The sequence below is a fragment of the Larus michahellis genome, chromosome Z (genome assembly GCF_964199755.1).
Source record: "Larus michahellis chromosome Z, bLarMic1.1, whole genome shotgun sequence".
NCBI lineage: Eukaryota > Metazoa > Chordata > Aves > Charadriiformes > Laridae > Larus > Larus michahellis.
The window spans coordinates 75,677,725-75,697,472 of record NC_133930.1 but is presented as its reverse complement, the minus strand read 5'-3'; the positions used below and the strand labels follow the sequence as shown (position 1 = coordinate 75,697,472).

General features: G+C 44.3%; 1 protein-coding gene across 4 annotated transcripts in view; it reads right to left on the bottom strand.

Annotated features, from left to right (window-relative positions):
• LPAR1 (lysophosphatidic acid receptor 1) overlaps positions 1-18,394 on the bottom strand; it is a 78,256-nt gene extending 59,862 nt beyond the window's left edge. For 2 of the 4 annotated variants that reach the window (XR_012584883.1, XM_074569613.1), the window contains exons 1-2: positions 18,268-18,394; positions 17,683-17,858 (exon numbers count right to left, since the gene is read on the bottom strand). The gene's annotated coding sequence lies outside the window, so the exon portion shown is untranslated. Of the gene's footprint in view, positions 1-3,013; positions 3,192-17,682; positions 17,859-18,267 lie in introns of those variants that run through there. The other 2 variants (XM_074569614.1, XM_074569616.1) reach the window with 2 other exon arrangements.
• Positions 18,395-19,748: the final 1,354 nt, after the last annotated feature.

The window sequence follows — 19,748 nt, the reverse complement described above, 5'->3', positions numbered from 1 at the left end:
AACTGTCCCTGTCAAACTTTGTTGACAGTGCGTGTATTTCAATACAGACATTTTACTGTACAAATTCTGCAGCTTGTTTGGTATCAGCCTGGCTCTTTCACCTGACACCCCTCTCCTGAACGCAGGATAAAGGCTGTCATCGCACCCACTGTCTCTTACTGTAGCAATAAGTATTGGAATAGATCTAGCATCGAGTACTGATTAGACAGGTTTAATAGCAGTGAATCTCGAATTACGCTGCTGGAGTTGGAAATTATTTTGCCAATAATAGCCTGGGAGAGAGTTACCGATTTCTGATGTCACAGGGACTGATGTGAGCGCTGACCGGGTTGTACCACTGTTCATACACATCCTTGTAGGAGGGAGGGGATGCAACTATCCAGCATGCCTTCAGACCAGCTGCCAACAAATTGCACAAGTTACGCCTGTTACTACAGCCCACACAACACTACTCTCCGTTGTCCCAGTAAAGACCAGTTATACAGACATGCCTCCTCCCAAAGCCTGCCTGCCTGTTCCTTCTAGTAACTGGACAGACTGCTTTAAAGAGCTACGGAGCTATAGCATTTCGCTCGTTTGGAAGCTCTTCATCAGAATGAATAAATTCACTGTGAAAATGGATTTGTGAGGTTTTACTGAGGGGTCGTGGAAGTCTGGAAGGGGAGGGGCAGAGGGAAGGGACAGTGTCACTCTGTTGGCTGTGCGGGCCGTACCGTCGCTCCCCTGGAAGCAGCCTCTGCCTGTAAAGCCAGACATTTATCGAGTCCAACTTCACTGTCTAGAAAAATAGATTTTACTGGAATTTGCTAACATATGGAAAGGTTCAGACACAACAGGAAATCTCTACCTTGCAAACACTGCAAAAAAAAAAAAACCAACCCAAAAAAACCCAACAAAAAACTCAACCCATCAACAACCAAACCCAAACCCCAGAGTAAAACATCCTTGATGGTCTCTGCCCTTTCCTACTAGCAGGAGTGAGTATCACAAAAGTTACAACCAGCCTTACGAAACTGGCCAGATTTATCAGTCCAAGATCAATCACAGACTGAAGAAGCAACAAAACCGAGCTTGTCATTCACTTCTGCAGAAGAAATTGAGATCCTAACAGGAAATGAGGTGAATTTTCCATGCTTCTGTTATGCTGGCACATCACACAGGGGCAAAAAAATCATTTTTCACATACACCAAGACAGGTAATAACTACACAGAGTAAAAAATACTTATGTAAGTAATACCTCAACCCCAAAACACAGCACGCACATTTGCCCAAACGCCAACTGGAAACCAATCCGTACCCAGAAACATTTTTCCATCAAATCTCTATCCTTACAGAGAAATCACCAAGTCATTTCTTTGCAGCAATCAATGCTTAATTCACTTTGACATTAAATTCAAATTCTTTGCATATATTGTTTAAGAGATAGGACCTTTTCTTTCGCAGGCTGACTGCGTTAATCCAACGGCATCGACTTCTAGCCAGATAATTTCTGCTCACAGAACTTCTGTTATTGGTGAAGTAATGCACTGTTTGGGCACAAGCATTTCCAGAGCAATTATTTTTTTAAAAAAAGGATAATTTCCCAACCTGACAGAACAGATAAACAATGAAGAAACTGTCTAAACAAAATATCATTAAGGCTTAAAAGCGAGGGAAGAAGGAAGGGACGGAGACATGCAGCAAGAATAATGCAGTATTTTAAACGTTTCACTGTCATCAACAAATGGCTTGTTAATAATAAATAAACTGGCAACTACAATGGACAATTGAGCTGTTTGGCCTGAAAACCAGAATTGGTCTGTACTAACCCCTCTCTCCTGCCATCACTGCCTGGCTCTATGGTAGCGCAATGAGGTTTTGTAATATTCCACCCAACAAGCTGGGGGCCGCATCCCAACACGCGGAGCTGCAGGAACACTAGCAGGGGACGTCCCGTGGGATGGCGAAGGCTTACAGACATCTGCAAAAGGGTTGGCAGCGAGGTGGGCTGAGACAGCTGAGAGCGATCAGGAGAGCTGCCTCCAGCGAGACCTCTGGACAGCAAGTGCCATCCCTACCTGCCACCTGATCTCCAGTGTGCTGCCTGACCCTCCTCAAAACCTCTGGGGAGACCAGGGTAAATGAACATAAATATCCTAAACAGATTAGATCACAGGAGTGGGGATCCCCTCTTCTGGCTGTTGAAAAACATCCTCCTCTCATCCCATGTGCATCATCTGCTTTCCGGCTTTTCTCAGTTTTGTTTTGTTTTGGGTTCTTTTTGTTCCCCCCTCCAATCTGAGCACTTGTGACTTCGATGGCCAAAAAAAGCAGAAGGACAAAAACTTTCCCAAGTTCAGATCTAACACAGCCACTGAAGATGTCAACGCAGGTACTGTCTACCCTACTGCTGCTCCAACTTCAGAGTGGCAACGTCCTAAACAACTGTCTTGGAAATGATTCAGTGTCACAAAGATACACCACAGAATCAGGGATTTTATTATTGCGATGCTCTCACATACATAATACATCTGCTTCTATGTTTGTATGATGCCTTCTTCAATTGCAATTTGTCAGCCAAAGCATACATTCTGCATAATATATAACATAACCTCCTCTTAGCCACCAACCGCATTAAAAGCAGGACAGCAGCATGTTCAGCTGCGGATCACCTCGCAGATTGCTTTACTGATAACAGCAACAGCTGGCCAGAGCATTTAGCTATTACTTAAGCCAAACAAAAGCAAAATACTAACAAACACCACCTTGGGAATTTTAACCTCAACTTGCTCCGCCACCTGAAAAGCATCTTAGGAAAAAACATCAGAAATAAGAGAGCTAACTTAATGAGATCAAATAAAAATGAAGAAGTCCAGAGGTGTATTACTAAAGAAAAAACAAACAAACCAAAACCGAACTCATCTTTCCTACTTTCCCTTCTGCCCTCAGCCAACTCACACCTGTATACCTCAAAGAGTTTTTAAAAGGTGCCCCAGGGAAGTTTGCAACTTCCTGAAGCCAGAAGAGACTTACAGTTTCCACTGCCTCAGTCTTCGCTTTCAGCAGTGCAATACAGCTCTTAGCTCTCCTTATGCAAGGAAAAAAGATTAAGTTTTCAGCAGTAATCCGAAGCTAGAAAGAAAATGATTTCAACACAAATTTAAAAAATTGCCCTCGCATTCAGTAGGACTCTTCCACAACACAATAATCAACAGAGGATCTCAAATTTATGTCATTTGCATTCACAGCGCAGCCTGTGCTTCCAAAAAAAAAAAAAAAAAAAAAAGAAAAAATGACATCAGGCAAACCTTTTTGAATAGGAGCTCTGTGGCTAGTCAGGGAAAGATCATTGTTCTGGCCTCAGTAATTAATATGAGTACTACAAGACTGCTGCTAAACCTTCCCATGACAAAATACAGCCCACAAGGAGTTCAGCGAAGACGTGTCAGATGGAGCGTCCTCACCCAAGCCCCCAGTTTCATGAACTCTGCAGAGGCACTGCTGTGTCAGATGGTCCCGTCTTCCACACTGCAAGATTAAGGAGACGCTCTGTCACCTTATTGATTTACCATGCACTGAACTAATTTACAACAACGAAATAGTACCTCTGTGCAGCGGCACTGCCTCTGAGAAATCACCTGCTCTCACGTGGGTCAGGAGAGACATCTTCACAGTCATCCCACCAGGGCAAGACCAGTGCCCCTGCCCACCCCCCTGAAAAAGCACAACATCAGTCTGAATACATAAAAGAAAAAAATCTCTATTCACAGATTTTCAACGCAAAAAAAATCAGTAGATAGTACACTACCCTGAAGTGTTTATCTTGCAGGGAAATCTTTTCCATATGCCACTCTATTTTGCCTGTCATCATGCCTCATGCCCCTTTTGAGGATGACAAAAGCAGGCAGACCACAGTTATGCACTGGGTCGAACCAAAGGGCAGACAGTTCAAGCGCCTGTAATTAACCTATGCATGTCTGCCTTTCTCCTTTGCCTGCTCTGATGTTTATCCCCAGAAGGGACCTTCAGATGTTTTACTGTGGCCACTGTGAAGGCTCTTCAGTGAGTAGATTATTCCCCAAATTACAAGCTGTTCATTCTTTCTGGAATTGTTTTTGTCTTGGGGTTGTGTTTTTTGTTGTTTTGAGTTTGGGGTTTTTTTTGTTTGTTTGTTTGGTTTGGGTTTTTTTTTGTTTATTCTGGCAAACCAAGGGTCTGATCCTGTGCCCATGAAGTTCATATGCATTTTGTTGATGACCTCAGTGGCAGGCAGGAGGACTCCCACTTCCCCAGGCATTTGCTACAGGTCCAACCCTGCTGAAGCCTGAGAGCCCCAACACAATTCTTTCTCCAGCACGTATTCTCAAGATTTCCTGTTGTTGGTTACTCATGGCAAAAGGTATTTGAGGAGATGATGACGTTACAATGTTGATGGAAGCAGAATGGATTAATTGTGACACTTCTTTTCTCATTAATGGAAGTGACCAGGAACATCTTGAAGGGAAAATAACAAACATCTTTCCTCCTCTGTGTCAGCAGTAGCAAGATGCTCACTTAAAAGGTCTTTTCTAAGGCACATAAACATCTCATCATGAAGGCAGGAAACTAAACATTGCCGTATCTGATTAAAAATAAAAAAGATTTTTCTTGGCCTTTCTAGTCTTCTGTGTCCAAAACAACTCCTTTGCCTCAGGATGTTCTCGGGGATTTGTACATTTACTATTTCTTTTACTGTCTGCTATGAGAAGAACATGCCACATTTTACTAATAAGCAGAAAACACATTTTGAAAGGACAAACCCATGGTATTTGGCATTGTAACATGTGAAATCATGAACACGCTCACCCAAAGTCACGTCAATTATGGTACACACTGGACACATATCAGGAGCAGGCTAATGCACAAGGCATGGAGCAGCACACCAGGTTTCTCTGCCTACTGCTTGGGTGAGATCTTTTTTTTAAAAAGGCACTCATTATTATCTATTCAAATCTCAACATTTTTGCTGAAAGTGCCACCACAGTGCTGTCCATAACTGAATCATGCTCCTTTTCCCCATTAAACACAGGATACTTTTTCTCTCTCTGCTAGACATTGAGGGACTTGAAATCTTATTTACCATTGGATAAATCTGTAGTTGTCCTTTTTAGGAATCCTTTTTGTACTTCCCCAGCCTAGGTCGGTTTGCACCATCCAGTGCAATCCTCTCACTTGCTCAACCTCTTTTCCTGATTATTTCTGTATTGTATCTATTCCATACCCATCTCTTGGGCAGCATTTTCTTGCTGTTTTTTAAATCTGAAATCATACTTCATCTTCTCTTGAATCCTCCTGCTTCTCTAAATCTTCTTCTGAGCTTTGTCTGAAAAGTCCAAAAAAATACTTCATGGCTTCCTCAGTTTTCTCATTTTCCTGCAGTTCCCCCTTTAAAGCCAACGCATCAGGTTGCCTTCCCGTTACCATCCAGAACCTCTAGACTTATTTCAGTCATTGTCTATCAGGAATGTAGCTTCTCCTAATGACCTCCATTAGTGCTTGCTCGTTAAGGATTGCTTGGAGATGATCATTGCTTTACCACTCAGCAAGGCTGGAGAACCTCTTCCCACTCTCGCTTGGGGGAGTGAGTGAGCGTCTGCCTTAATGCAAAGGGTGACGGCTGGTAGATGCATGTTTCTTCAGATGTATTAGGAGCTTCTTCAACAGAATGGCCAGGTCAGCATAAGATAAAATAACCAAACCCACACACAAAAATTGCTTTAATGCATCTGTACTAACCACAGCACCAGCTTCAAGAAAGAACTGCAGCAGCAGCTTCTCTGGGTTTTTTTTTTTTAATTAGTGAGTGGTAGAACAATAAGATATCCCTGAAAGTGAATTTCTAATTTCTCTGTTTCAAGTAAAAGCAATGTGAACTAGGAAGACTCCAGAGTAATAGTTCATGCCATCATCTAATTTCAACCTTCTCTCACTACTCTAAACTGCAAGAAAGAATCACCAGACTATAAAGAGGAAAAATACAGCTAGACACTGACTGCTGGAAAATAACACCAATCTGCTCAGGTTTATGTAAACAAGTAACTGCAATGTGGATGGTCTTGCATAGCACAACCACAAGGAAGCTGCTGTCATATGACAATGTTTTCATAATCTGCACTTTCATCGTAATGGCTTCTAAAGTACCGAATACTTATAAAAGAAGTAATTTCAAAACAGTTTCTTAAACTCCCTTAAAATTATTTATTTCTACCGACAGACATTAAATTTGAAGACGTTAACTAACAGGGAGAAAAGTTCAAAGTCACCATGGATAGCTCATCATTTAAGATGCATCATTAACTGTTGCCAGCACACTGCGCGTGTGCGTGTGTAAAAGAACCAAGTATGGAGCATGCTTTTGTCCTCCTCTGTTATAAACAAAAAAAAAACAAGCAAGGAGCTGCTCATTAAAATTATTCTGAACACCGGGACTGCAAGAAGCAGTTTTCACAACACAGAGGCAAGACGGAGGCATTGCCTCACGCTGGTAGTGGACAGAATTTAACTCTTAGTGCCTTCCCCTCACTATTTTGCTTACTAATCAGTTTCATTAAAGGAGACAAAAATAGGCCAAGTCGCTTGTATCAAGGTATAAACCACCATATAAGATATCAGGATGCTTTTCTTCAGCTATTGCACCTCAGCAGGAAAAGCACCAGAACTTATCTTCTCAACAACTTACAAACAGATATTTAATATTTATTTCCAAGAAGAAAAAACACTGATACAATTCAACACTTCCATGGGTCAGCAATAGAGACTAACCCTACCTGACGTGATTCACCTTTTGTTTAAAACTCATAATAGTAGTAGTAGTAGTACGCTGGAATTCTTCTGAAACAAGTTTATATTTAAACATTCAGGCAATATCCTTTTCACTAGATACAAAACATCTGGATGATAACAGAATGTCACAATTCTCTAAACAGCTTTGAGGGGGGCCAGCACTAAACTAAATACTTTTCCCACCCCCACCTCCCCCCCATCCACAAAACAGATGTTCAATCTTCAGGCAGAATGAACCACCACGAAATACAATGATCTGGAAATGCTGAAGCCAAGGAAGTCCGCAATTAAGCATGCCAAACCCCAAACCCTAAATCACAAATGTACCATCCTAACATAGATCTACACAGACCCTGACCAACAGTGCAGAAACAGGAGTTTAATGAAGTTTATCTGAGACAGAAATTTGCCAACAACCCCCCACAAAAAAAGTACATTAAAAACTGCAAGGCATCAGCTTAACAAGGTTCAGGCGAGCACCAATGCAGACACAGTAACTGTTTATCAACCCCTCAAACTAGAAATAACAGTCATGCTGCTTCAGAAATATTTTTGTAACATCTGCATCAGTTCAACTGACTGCTCTCCAGGCAACTTCTGCAGTGCTGTATTTTGCATAGTTAAGCTGAATGAAGTTTGAAAGAATTTAGAATTGACAATAAGAAAGAATTATCTTAATGACAGGGTTTAAATTCCCTATTCTCACGTCACTGCTTTTTCCCAAGGCCACAAACAAACTTATCTGATGGACAGCAGTGACCCAGAAATAAGATCTTACCTTTGATCTTGCCAGGACGGAGGGGGAGCAAAGCCAGTAGCCCAAGACAACAAAAATCCTAATGTTGACAAATGAAAGGTAATTACTTCTTGCCCACCATGTGAGTCTCTGGTGTGCTCAGGACAATACACCCAGAATGTGAGAGTCCATGCTGTAAAATCAGGGCTGGTTACTAGTTTTCTTGGCAGAGACCAAAAGGGCTTCCTTATCCCCTCAGTCTGCATCACGTTCCCCACCGTCTACAGCATGCCAGTTCAACTGGTTGGGGTTTTTTTTGGAGGAAGAGTTTTTAGGGATGATCAGGAAGTAACAAGCTCCCCAAAATACCCTGGGAGCAGCAGCAGCTGTCAGGGATGCTGGGTAGAGAGCTGCAGCAGAGTACTGGGTTTTGGCCTCAGGTAGCTCATGCTGATCATTCCATGAATTCAAGATTTATAAATGCAAAGCAGTTCTGAAATATGCCCTGAAAGGAGATAGATGAAGAAAACACCAAGATTTCATCACCTTTCCCTCCGACTCTCCCCCTCTCAATTATCAAGTGAAGTTTAATGCAACTAAGGCTGCTGCCTATCTGAGTAAGCAGGTAAACACAGAGGATTAGCACGCAGCTTGACTAATTCACTTTAAGAATCGACTTGGATTAACTCCGAGTTGTGTTTAGCAGACAAGCTGTTAGTGCATACAAGAGGTCACATGAATTAAGTAGGTTGTTGTAAATTCACACCATACTTCAGTGATTACTCAGCTTCTCCGACTAGGTCCTCCACATACATGCTGCCCAACAGAAACAACAAATATGTCAATCAGAACATTTAGGAGATACCGAAAATTCAAGAGGAAAATGAAAAGCCAGGAGGCCGAATGCAGTCAGTGTCAGAACAGAACAAGAAAAAAAAAAAACTAACACATATGATGTGTTAGTGTCCAAGCACTAGTCTGTCTCACCACTTTTCAGATAACAATACTTTTGCACATCTTTTAACAACCAAGAAAGAAGAAAAAGCAATCCTATGAGAGAAAAGTGCAACTGAATAGCAATGGATTATTCTCAAAGGAAAAAGAAAACCAAAACTAAATAGCAGTTTGCCTCAAACTCTCCCCTTGGAACTCGGTGCACATTAGCATGGGTATAAACATTAAATGCACACACACTTCAAAGCCTCCTTAAAACAGTTTGTAACAAAAGCATAAGCCATAAAGCATTACTCGGGAACCACTAAAGACTCTTTTTTTTGCAACTACACAAATAAACTAAGAAGTCCAAGGGATCCAGGCCACAAAAGGAGAACGAACTGAAATCCACCCACAAACCAGATTTTTTAGGCATCCCACAATCCAACCCACCAGCTGTGTCCACGACACCAAAGCTGAAGGCCCACGCAGAGCTCCTCTGACCCCTGACAAAGCCCACTTAGGCCTGCTGGGTCTGATTTTCGGTCTCTCCTGCTGCTGAGCTGCCTCTCCTAGGCTGACCAACCTTACACAAACATGCTTCACGATGTGATGGCAGAATTGACACTGTTTTGGAGAAACCCAACTTGGTCAGCCACTGCATAAGGCCACTGCTGGGTCCCGTCTGCTGCCTCCTTCCAAGGATGCCACACTTAACCCAACAGGCAACACTGCCAGTGGGAAGGGCAAAGCAATATCGCTTACCAAATCCTCAAAAGTTTCCCAGTATAGCTATACTGGCATCCCCCTCTAGTGGAGACGCAGCTCACACCGCTACGAGTCCCCACTGCAGGGTCTCGGGGGGAAGTTAATCAAACCACAGGGGGAACCGTCGGGGGAGATACGGGGCACAGGATGACTTCTGCCCCCATTACGGGAGGCAGATGCACAGCAGCTTCGTGTTAACAGTTTGCTACCGACCAAGAAACACCACCTCATCTTGGTAGCTCCAAGGAAGGTCAGTGTTTCCTCTCCCTCCATTTCCACATGCCTGCCAATGCTGGAGCACGAAGGAGCAGGGTGTGGCTTCAACGCCAAAGCCTTTCCCGCAGTTTTGTGCTGCTCTCCTGAAGGAAAAAGTGACTCCTTTCCCACAATAATCGTAACGAGAGCCCCTTCACAGAGTCTTCATGGCATGTTAAGAAAAATTTAGAGAGGAGAACCGAAAAAGCTATAAACAAGTCTCTCAACCAGAACTTCACCATTAAAATCTGGGCAACTGGCTTCTGTTCATAAGAAACTTTGTGGCAGAGATGCTGAGGACAGAAGTATGCAGGACCACAGCAGAAGTGTTTCTTCAGGCGTATTAGTTTTAAGGCATTTGTGTGTTCTACAATCATGTAATTCCCTCCTGTCATCAGGCTGTCATCAGCTTGCGCATCTCTCCCTGCATTTTTTTTTTCTCTAGGCTGAACCTCTTCGGATGCTTCTGTGTGTGAAACTTCAGCAACCCAAGGCAGGGAACAGAAACCTACCGTACTTCTTGGAAAACCAGGCACTAAGCTATGCTGTTCCTATCAACTGTTTGCAAAATTGCAATAATTCTAGAGACCTGTTTTAAGTCTATTCACTAATTACCAGAATTCCTTTGATCACAGTAACACTCTGAAGTCTCGGCTTCCAGTCCGATTTGCATGGGGTATTTGAAATAGGACACTGCAACCGCTGTAAACAAGTAGCTGAAAGACTAGGGGAGCAAATGAGCAAACAGATGAATTTGCAAAAGTCTTCTCCAGTTTGCAAGGCTTCCGTTTGGGGAAATGCACTGCTCTGAGGTGAAGTTTTCATCAATTCCATCCAAAGCTTTAGGAGGAACAAAAATGAACCTGATGTGTTGCCAGCCGCATGAGGACAGCTCTCAACACCCCGCGTAGAAACCATGCACAGCGCAGGTCAGAGGCACCCTGGCTCATCTCCATGTCTGCAGCATTTTGGGAGGAAGAGCAGCAAAAGGGAAGACCACTAAACTCAACAGGCATTTATAATGGTATCTTTCAAGTACAACACACCACATGCAAGATGGTATTCCTTGAACACTGGGTACCTACACAGACATCAATTTGCTTGAAGTTGGTTACCCCACTGCACCATCTCAGGAAAACAATGTGTGAACCCCATTGCATGACAAGAGGAATGAGGGAGCAGTGACCCTGTTGGAGCACTGGCCTTGTGTCTGCAAGAACGTAGTGGTAAGCCAGGGGGGATGTGGATAGAAACAGCTGAATGCCCCAAAGAGTCCTTCACCAAAAGCCAGGGAAGGGTTTGCTCCTCGACCAAATCTAACGATTATGTGGATGGTAATCACATGCTCAGATGTGACTCCCAGCAGGTTCTAGTTGTTACCGCGGCATATAGGACAACAACATGCTCTTAGTACCTTGGCTATCTCCTCCCGACAAGACAGAACTGCCCAGGGACATTCCTGGCATGGACCCAGGGAACATTCAATTTATTCTCCCATACCAATAATTTGCCAATCAGACACTTCAGCAGAGCTGTGTCCACATTTGCAAAGACATTTTCCAAGTGCAGCAGTCAATGACATGCAACACAGTATTAATACCGAAGTTACTGTGCAGCACTCTCCTTTGGGACTTACAGACTTATCGTCATCAGTCTAAATCTATTATTCTGGTCTATCGCACATTCCCCTACCAATTTCCCAAATGCTTTTGTACTTCAATAATTAGTTATATATGTTCAAAACTTGCAGGCAACTATAGAAATGCACCACAAAATTTAATCCTGTAAGCACAACCTGAGGCAAAGTAGCCAAATTGCCCCTTTGCATCCTGCATTACAGCTTCATTACCACATCAAAACAACACTTCTCCACGGCAGCTCATCTCAGGACTGAACATACCTTGTAAAACTACTGACCCAATCTCTACAGGGAATGACTGAAAACACACCTGTCACAATAGGCATGGAAACAGCAACTACACAAAAATTTGTGCGTAATTTACTTCTACTAGCTGGACTGTCAATGAAAGTGCTCAGAAATGTCTGGATAGAAAAGCAAACACACACACACATACAACCCTGACAGCGTTTGCTACTACTTCATATTTGGTTACAAGCAACTGTGAAAATGGTTAGTAAAATAACAAAATCCTAAAGGTGCTAGGACGCAAGAAGTGACATCACAGCTGCACAGTAAGGGATTGGAAAAAACAAAGCAACCACAAGAAAAGGGATCCCACCAAGAAAGAGAGTGAGCACCTGATGCAGGCACGAGAAGTGAAGGAATACTGTGACCTGACCACAGTAACTACTGACACAAGTCCCTCCCAGTGCAAGGCAACTTCTTCTAGGAGCAAGATGACCTCCTCCGGAAATAGATGTTGGCTTGAGATATTAACCCGCAGTCCTTCACCGAGGTGTCCTGCCTTCAGCCAGCTAATTGAGGGCCAGCAGCTGTAGCTGGTGCCACTGCTTGACAATTTGCTTCTCCTTGCTCCAAAGCAGCAGGAGAGCCGAGGTGCTCACCACTCGCTGGGGTGCTGTGCTGGGAGCTGAAGGGACAGTGACCAGGGCACCGGCAGCATCCCAGGGCCAGGATCAGCCCTTCCACCTTGCTCACCGCCGGGGAAGCCGATTCAGAAGCGAGCAGCAAATAAACTTGGGATGTCTTCTGCACCAGAATCCTGATGACACCTGCAGTGTCTGTGGATGGCATGCTCGCTCCATCACCAGCAGCAGGTCAAGGCTTTGGGACACCATCCTGCAGGTCTGACTTTCCCGATGGCCCAAAAGCAGATTGCACTATCCGTCACTAAACATTTAGTGAAATTCAGCGGCTGCAGAGCCTTTACTGATGCCCCATTGCAACAGACAAAACAACACTTGCCACGCTTGCAAGGTAAGTAGCTATTTCCTTCTGAGAGGTTAGCAAACACCAACCTGAAGTATAAGCTCCTAACAAATAGACGTGACCTGTACAGCATCTCCCTTGACTTCTCAGATGCCAGTAAGTCTTTCCTGGAGTTCATGTTAAGCTCAGTGCTCTTAAATAATCATTCACACATCCAAAGAAGATAAAAATCTCTCTGTGCAGTGAGCATTCAATACTCATCCAACACTTTTTTTTAAAAAATTTAAACAGAGCTGCAGCTAACTTCTTCACAAAAAAGGATACTGCTGTAGTTATACATACTTTTTTTTTCCACCCAGGCTGAAAACAATCATCCCCAAATGGCCAAAGAACTTCTAAGAAAAGTCTCTGCAAACTGCTCCCATAAATAATGTCCTGGCACTATTTCGTATTTGACATACACGCCCTAAAAAGAGGGGGAGGAGGGAGGGAAAGGGGCTTACAATGAAAAACAGTATGCATTTCCTTTGCCAGATTTTTACCACTCTTAAAATCTCCAGCATTTTGTACAGAAAAGATCTTGCCTTTGATGTCAATCCAATGCTTTTTTGCTTGCTCCTGCAAGCACTGCAGTATGCAATACATTTTCTAGCTGGCAAAGAAACAGATATACTGTCTAGAGAGTGCCTGTGAAATTCACCCTACTCAGAAGGTCACTGTGGCATGTAAATTCCTACAGAAAATGCTAAATGGTGTGTAGGCCTCATGCTGGTGTATTACAGAGAGTTGAAGTTTATCATAAACGACTATCAAACTCATCAGCACTTTTCCCCAGCAGTTTCAGGAGATGTTTGCCTGTTATTCAGACTCAGAAGCAGAGAGATAGTATTAGGCTTGCATACTTGGCACCTTTGTATTTTTAAATAGAAGGTGAAAGCACCTCCAAATTTTATTTAGAGTATGCCACGTGGAAGCCAAAAAAAAAAAAAAAAAGCAGTTCCAGTGCCTTTCAAGTTAAAGTGATTTAAAATAAAAATAATCCAGTTGGCACTAAACTGTAGTGCAGTTCTCACCAACACAGTACCCGCACTCTCAAAACATGTTTTCTGCTAAGAGAGATGCAGCCTTCCCACTTCTGCACCTGGAAGTATTTCTCGTGCCGCCGCTCCATGCCATCCGCCACCACGGCAGCAGCAGACCACGCTGTGATCCACGGGCGAGGAGCGGCGAGGGGCAACGCTCACCTCCCGTTTCCCCACCAGTAACGACAGCCGGCTCATCATCCAGCTCCACCGGCAATAATCTTCGAGGCGTTTGGAAAGCAAAAACCCTCTCCACACACCAGACCAGGACCCCATCCAGGCTATTCATCCCAGGAGAGGCCTGAGGAGGAGGGACATGGTCTCCCTCCCCTGGCTGTGCCATGCACGCCTTACCCAGACTCCTCGAACCACTGCAGCCATGCAAGTCTGGCTGTTTTCCTCTGCCAGAAGCAAAGAAAGAAGGCTCGCGATTCTTTTGAGGAAGAAATGCTTCTTTACCCTGGGGTAAATGCGCCAGCGCTCACCTGCTTATGTGCGCTAACATTATTAATTAACATTATCATGGAGCCAGATGCAGTAGGAAGTAGATGCAGGACTAAGAAAAATGTGTTTAACAAACTACTCCAGGCTGTGCCTGTCAGGAAATGCTGGAGACTTTGCACCGTGCTGAGCAAGGCTGTTGTTCCTCTATATAGCAAAGCAATGCCTTACAGACCTCAAAAGGTCTTTTTCAAGAGCTCATGAGGGAAATGCAATGATCGTGGAGTTGCCGTGTGGGATAGGGACACACGTACACTACCCAAACTGGCATTAAATAGGCTTTTTTCCTTACCAGTGCTAAATGTTGTACAAATGGAAATTACATTTTCAAGAATAAGAGGCACCAGTCATTAAAAATGAAAACTGATCCTAGCATGCAATCTTCAGCCAAACAATAACCAAGACTTTGCAGGCCAGGTATGTTCTTCCTCAGCTCAGGTGTGGGAGAAGAGTGTCAGGCAGTCAAGAAACATCAATGGATGCGAGGAGGAGAGATCTGGATATACAAAGGCAGGCACTTCTCAGAATTCTTCCCTAGCTTCACTAAAAATCAAAACAAGGCACCAGACGCACTTCAGATGTTGACTGTCATTTGCTTCAGTGTGGCAATGAAGGTGCAAGAACGCACAGGGAACACTTCAACTTGTTTTAAAGAAACTAAGCTTGAAAGATAAATGAGGAGAACCAAAATTCAAGTCTCCTGAAATGTAAGCAGAACAGCAGCTCTTATTCCCTTGATAGAGCTTTCCTCTGCCTTGGGAATAATTTTGCATTTCTGTCAAAGCAGCACATCAACCTTGCAGCTGATCCAAAGCTCTTCAGTCCCTACAGGGATTTCACCATTGACCTGTATGAGCCATGGATGAAGCCTTAAGCTTCTGAGTTAGCTATGAAGGAATCTCAGGGAAAACACAAAATGTGCTGAGCTCAGTCCTAACGCACCACTGAGGAGTGTCACATTTCTACAGCATCACCTCGCGACACATGGAAAAGCAAAGGCAAAAGCACACACGGGATGCTACGTAATCGCTACCAGTTCAAGGCATTACCACTTCAAGTCCCTCACGATCAGATCTTTCTGGAGAGCAGTGGGCAGTGTTCTCCCTTCAAATTATCATTAAATACTAAGACTTCAAATGGGGACTGTACCTGAATGGAAAGCAACCTTAAAGCAAAGGACAGATGAAGGTGTAGGGAGGTGGGGGGGTGGGGGGAAGGGAAAGAGTGCAAGTAGGTTTTTTTTTCAGCTATTGGCATTGCCTTTTGATAACTCCCCTGTTTTTGTTTATTTATTTTTTTTTACAATCACACTGTTTACTTTTTTTGGAAGTTGTTTCCTTTTCTTTTCATACTACTAAACCGTTAAAAAAAAGAAAAAAAGAATATAACCCATTGTGAAGGAAGAAGCAGTGAAATACACTACATATAAAAAACTAATCCACAAACTAAAGATGCTGAAGGGATCAAATATTTTTTGCTCTATCCTTCTTTCAGTAAAACAGTTGTATGCTTCTTTTCCCTAGCATTACTGGTAGCAGCTGCAGTTCAAATAACCCATTTAGATGGATTTAAACTGAATTTAAGTGTCCCTTAAATTACGTGGACTTTTCTTTATGAAAGGGAACAAATCACACAAATGTAGAAAATTCCAATTTTGGGGGGCAAATGATAATGGGAAGGACAACAGCTGCACCGTTCAACCTGTTCCCACTTTCATATTCTTCAAGGTGTCCTTGGACATCACCAAGACCACAGGTAATGTCTGTGGGAGCTCCCCATCCAGCGCTGATGGCGACAGAGCTGCACTGGGTTTTCCCCTGTGCCCATGCAATAAAGCAGCCACATACACAGCAAATGACACAGTATGCGATGTCAAATGCTGAGCAGAGCTCAGCAAGTGCTGGCAGGTCACCACCTAGAGGTGCTCAAAGCCAGCTCTTCAGACATCTGTACCTCTAAGAGCTAATGCACAAACCTGCTGGGTACTCAAAGGCAAGATGGTGGTGGTCTCCCAGAGACAAAAGCTACTCAGCAGAAATACTTGCGTTTTGGTTTAAGCCTCTGAACATTGGACAAAGAAAGCTCAACATGGAGAGGCTACTGGGAAACAATTAAGGTCTTAAATTCATGAAGGTGTTATTAATGGCTTGTCACAGCAATGTAAAAGCCAACCCTACGTAAGTCCTACCTATGTTTCAGCTCCAGAGCAAAACGCTTTCTTCAGCACCCCCTCCCAAGTTCCCCGCATGGTTTCCCTATGTGAAACTTTCACAAGTTAAAAACAGATTTTTATTTTCTCCCGTTTCTTAGCAGAGAAGGAATTATATTTTAGTTACAATCTTCCAGAGTTACTGATGAAAACCACACAGCCATAAATATCTTTGCATACAGTGATAAGATTGTCTGCTACTCACATGTTAAGTTTGTGTATTAAAGCGGGGTACACAGCATAGCATTACTTTAACTTTGCATTTCCCATGTGTTTTGTCTCAAAAGCTGTTTAACCTTTCCACCCTCAATATTTGTTTTGAAGAGGGAAGGAAAAGAAAGCAGACACCAGTCAGTATTTTTATTTCTCCAGCCAGCACCATTACTGGTAACTTCTCAGAACAATGTTTATAGCAGCCAAGGGCTTAACTGGTGCAACCTGTAATAGGCACTGATAAGGACAACACCATACTGAGCATGAAACAGTGTTTCCCAGTATTCCTAAACGACATTTCCTTCATTATTTGCAGCTGAAAAGCCAGAACAAAAACAATTCATGTACAACTGCACAGGATGAGACAGTGTCAATCCTTTCTGGAGAAAGGCAGCATTTGATTTTGTGTAGTTAATATTTAATAAAAACAGGAGTCAAACACAGGCCTATGGAGTTGCTTTGTAAGTCCAAGCATGTATCAGTTAAGGAGAAACATATGGCATGCCTACAGCCAGTATTAGCGAGCGGCAGGACAGAGCTTCACTTACGCCTGTGCACACAGAACACCGCTTCAGTCTGCTGCTGAAATTGCCTGAATATATTATTTTAGTACTACAGTATACCCCATCCTCACACAAGAGTAACAGGCTGCATGGCACACAGTCCTGGCTGCCAAATTGAAACATGATTCTCAGACCTGAGAGTGACTCATTTTAGACGAAATGGTACAGCACACCAAACCTGACTTAGCATGCAAGAGACTTTCTTTGAAAAGATAGAGTTGCAGCAGTTTTTAGTAGTAAAAGACGGCAGCCACCCCAATTCCCCAGCACTTTGGGCACACAGATTGCCTACAGAGGCTCCTGCAAGCTATTTTATCTCGAATCTTCAAAAAAGCTACAGCAAATAAGGAAAAAAAAAAAAAAAGAAAAAGGAAGGAAAAAAAAAGAAGAAAGGGGGGATTTGAACAGCTTCTAATTTATTCACAGACAACTGAAATAAGAAAGGTGTGAGCTTGTTTCACAGAGAAATCCACCAGAAAAAAAAAGCACAGGCATGCCAACATTGATAAAGGGCTACCCAGAAAACTTCTCACAGGTTTCCATAGGAAGAAGCTCTTTGGGGGGGTTCCCATTGTGGAGCTATTTAAAAGGAACATGCAGAAAGGAGCGAGAGGAAGAAACTCGGTCCCCCGGGTTCCACCTCTCTCTTCTCACTTCAGTTTGCTAACGGCTTTTGTCCTAAAGCTTCGCTCGTGCTCCCCACCCTCCCGGCCTTTCTCTCATACTCTGTACCCTTGTGCTTGTCATTCATCCTCTCCCTGTCCTTTACCTTTGCAAACACCGCAGACACACGGACACAGCTCCCATCCAACTTTCGCAGGCTCTTCATCCGAAGGACTGAAGAAGTCAGGAGAGAGAGGTGGCAACCATTTTTTTTTTTTATTTTTTTTTTTAGGTAGGACTTTTTTCCACTGCCTTAATTTGGTACAAATAAATCCAAAGAGACTTCACGAAAAAAAAAAAAAAAAAAAAGAAGAAAAAAAAAGAAAAAAATCAGGACAGTAAGCGAACAATGGCAGTACTGTTAGTGTCCCTTAATCAAACAAGTGTCCATTACTTATTCCGGCCCAAGCTCAGAGATGTTAGCCCAGCAGACACAGCAGCCTGACCCGACACCAACAGCCCATTAAAGCCCATCCCTAACGAGCCCTTCGCCGGACGCTCCGCGCCTCCTCCTCACGCTGCTGCGCGCCCGCAGAAGTTTGCACCAGTTGCAGAAATGCTACAGAAAACACCCAAAAAGCCAAGGGAAGAAGGCGCCAGGGAAGCGGAGACCGCGGGGAAAGGGAAGCGGGCACCCTCTCCCGGCCGGGGACGGCGGGACCCCCCCAGCTCCGCGCCGCGCCGCGCTTACCTGCGGGGGCTGCGCGGGGCTGCGCGGCTGGAGGGAGCGCGGCGCCGCCGCCGGCGCCCACGGAGGGAGGGAGGGAGGGACCGGGAGGGACGGGGAGGGACGGGGAGAGAGGGAGGGAGGACCGGGCTCCCTCCGCCCCCGCTCCGCCCGCCCCCGCCGGGCGGGGGCCCAGGTGAGCCCCGCACCGCCCCGCCCCGCCGGAGACCGCGGCCGCCCCGCCGCAGCCCGACAGCATCGCCCCGCTCCGCCCGGCGGATTCACCGCTCTCCGCAGCTTGGGCCGGTGGCAGTGGCTACCTAGAACGAGGGCGGCGGGGGTTCGGGGCGAAGGCCGGTCCCTCTGGAGCGACCGAATTTTCCTCCTGCGAACGCCGTCGGGCCTCGCGCCGACGCCGGCCGGAGCCGTTGGCCAAGCCCCGGCTGTAGGAAGAATCCCTCTGTAGGTTCACCAAACCCTTGCAAAGGGGCAGGGTGGCACAACGGATACTTTTCCAGACTTAGAAGAGTTATTTCATTATACAGAAAACAGGTTGAAATTACTTCTTCCCCCACCACCCCCCCATCAGTTTTTACTGTGAAATAATCTGATTTAGTTGGATTGCAGTAGCATCTAGAGGCCACTTTTGCATGTGCATGCATCAAGTGAAAAGACAGTGTATGCTGCACAGCACTTAGTGTTCAGTGGCCGGAATGGCTAGGCATTTCTAACCCCTGTAGAGAGATTTCTAGAGAGGTTACTTACAGCCATAGAAGGCAGCAATGCCTCCAGCAGTACAAAAGTCCATAATGAAAGACCAAGCCCATTTACAGTACTCCTTGTGTTTCCCAAGGAACCAGAAAGCAGCAGAAATAGTTCTCCTCAAGACAAATCTTTGCTTATGTACTATGAACACAGTGATGACGCTGGCTTCCATAGCTGCTGACAATATCTGCTGTATCACGGGTATTGTTATTAGCAATGATGCTTTCAGCATCAGTGTGAGCAGATCTCCTGCTGCCATGGCTGATTAGGACCTCTTTCCCTTTAGGAAACAGTGAAATGGTTTTTTTTTGGTGTATCAAAAATGGCTGTGTATGTATACGTATTTCAAGAGGACAGATGTTTTGTCCCCACAAAACAATGGGCCTTGTTTCTGTACTCAGCACTGTGATTTAGCACAGGGATTAGGCTTCAATGTGATGAAAAGTCTTGTTAAGCATTCAGCAGGCCATTAACTTTCGAAAAAGCTTGATTTCATCTTCTACCTGTTTTCAAGGCAAGGTACCAAGTGTTTGCAAGGGGTGACCAAGAAACAAATTCTGTTACAAGCTCTATCTAATACCTGGTTTAGCATCCATACACTAAGTACTGTGACAGGTCTTAATAGTTTCCTGTCTATGTACCAGCTCCATCCAGGTTGGACAACAACTGCAGGCTTGAAACAGTGTGCTCGAACTGCACGTGTCCTCCCCTGGTGGTAGAAATGGGATGACTTGCATGAC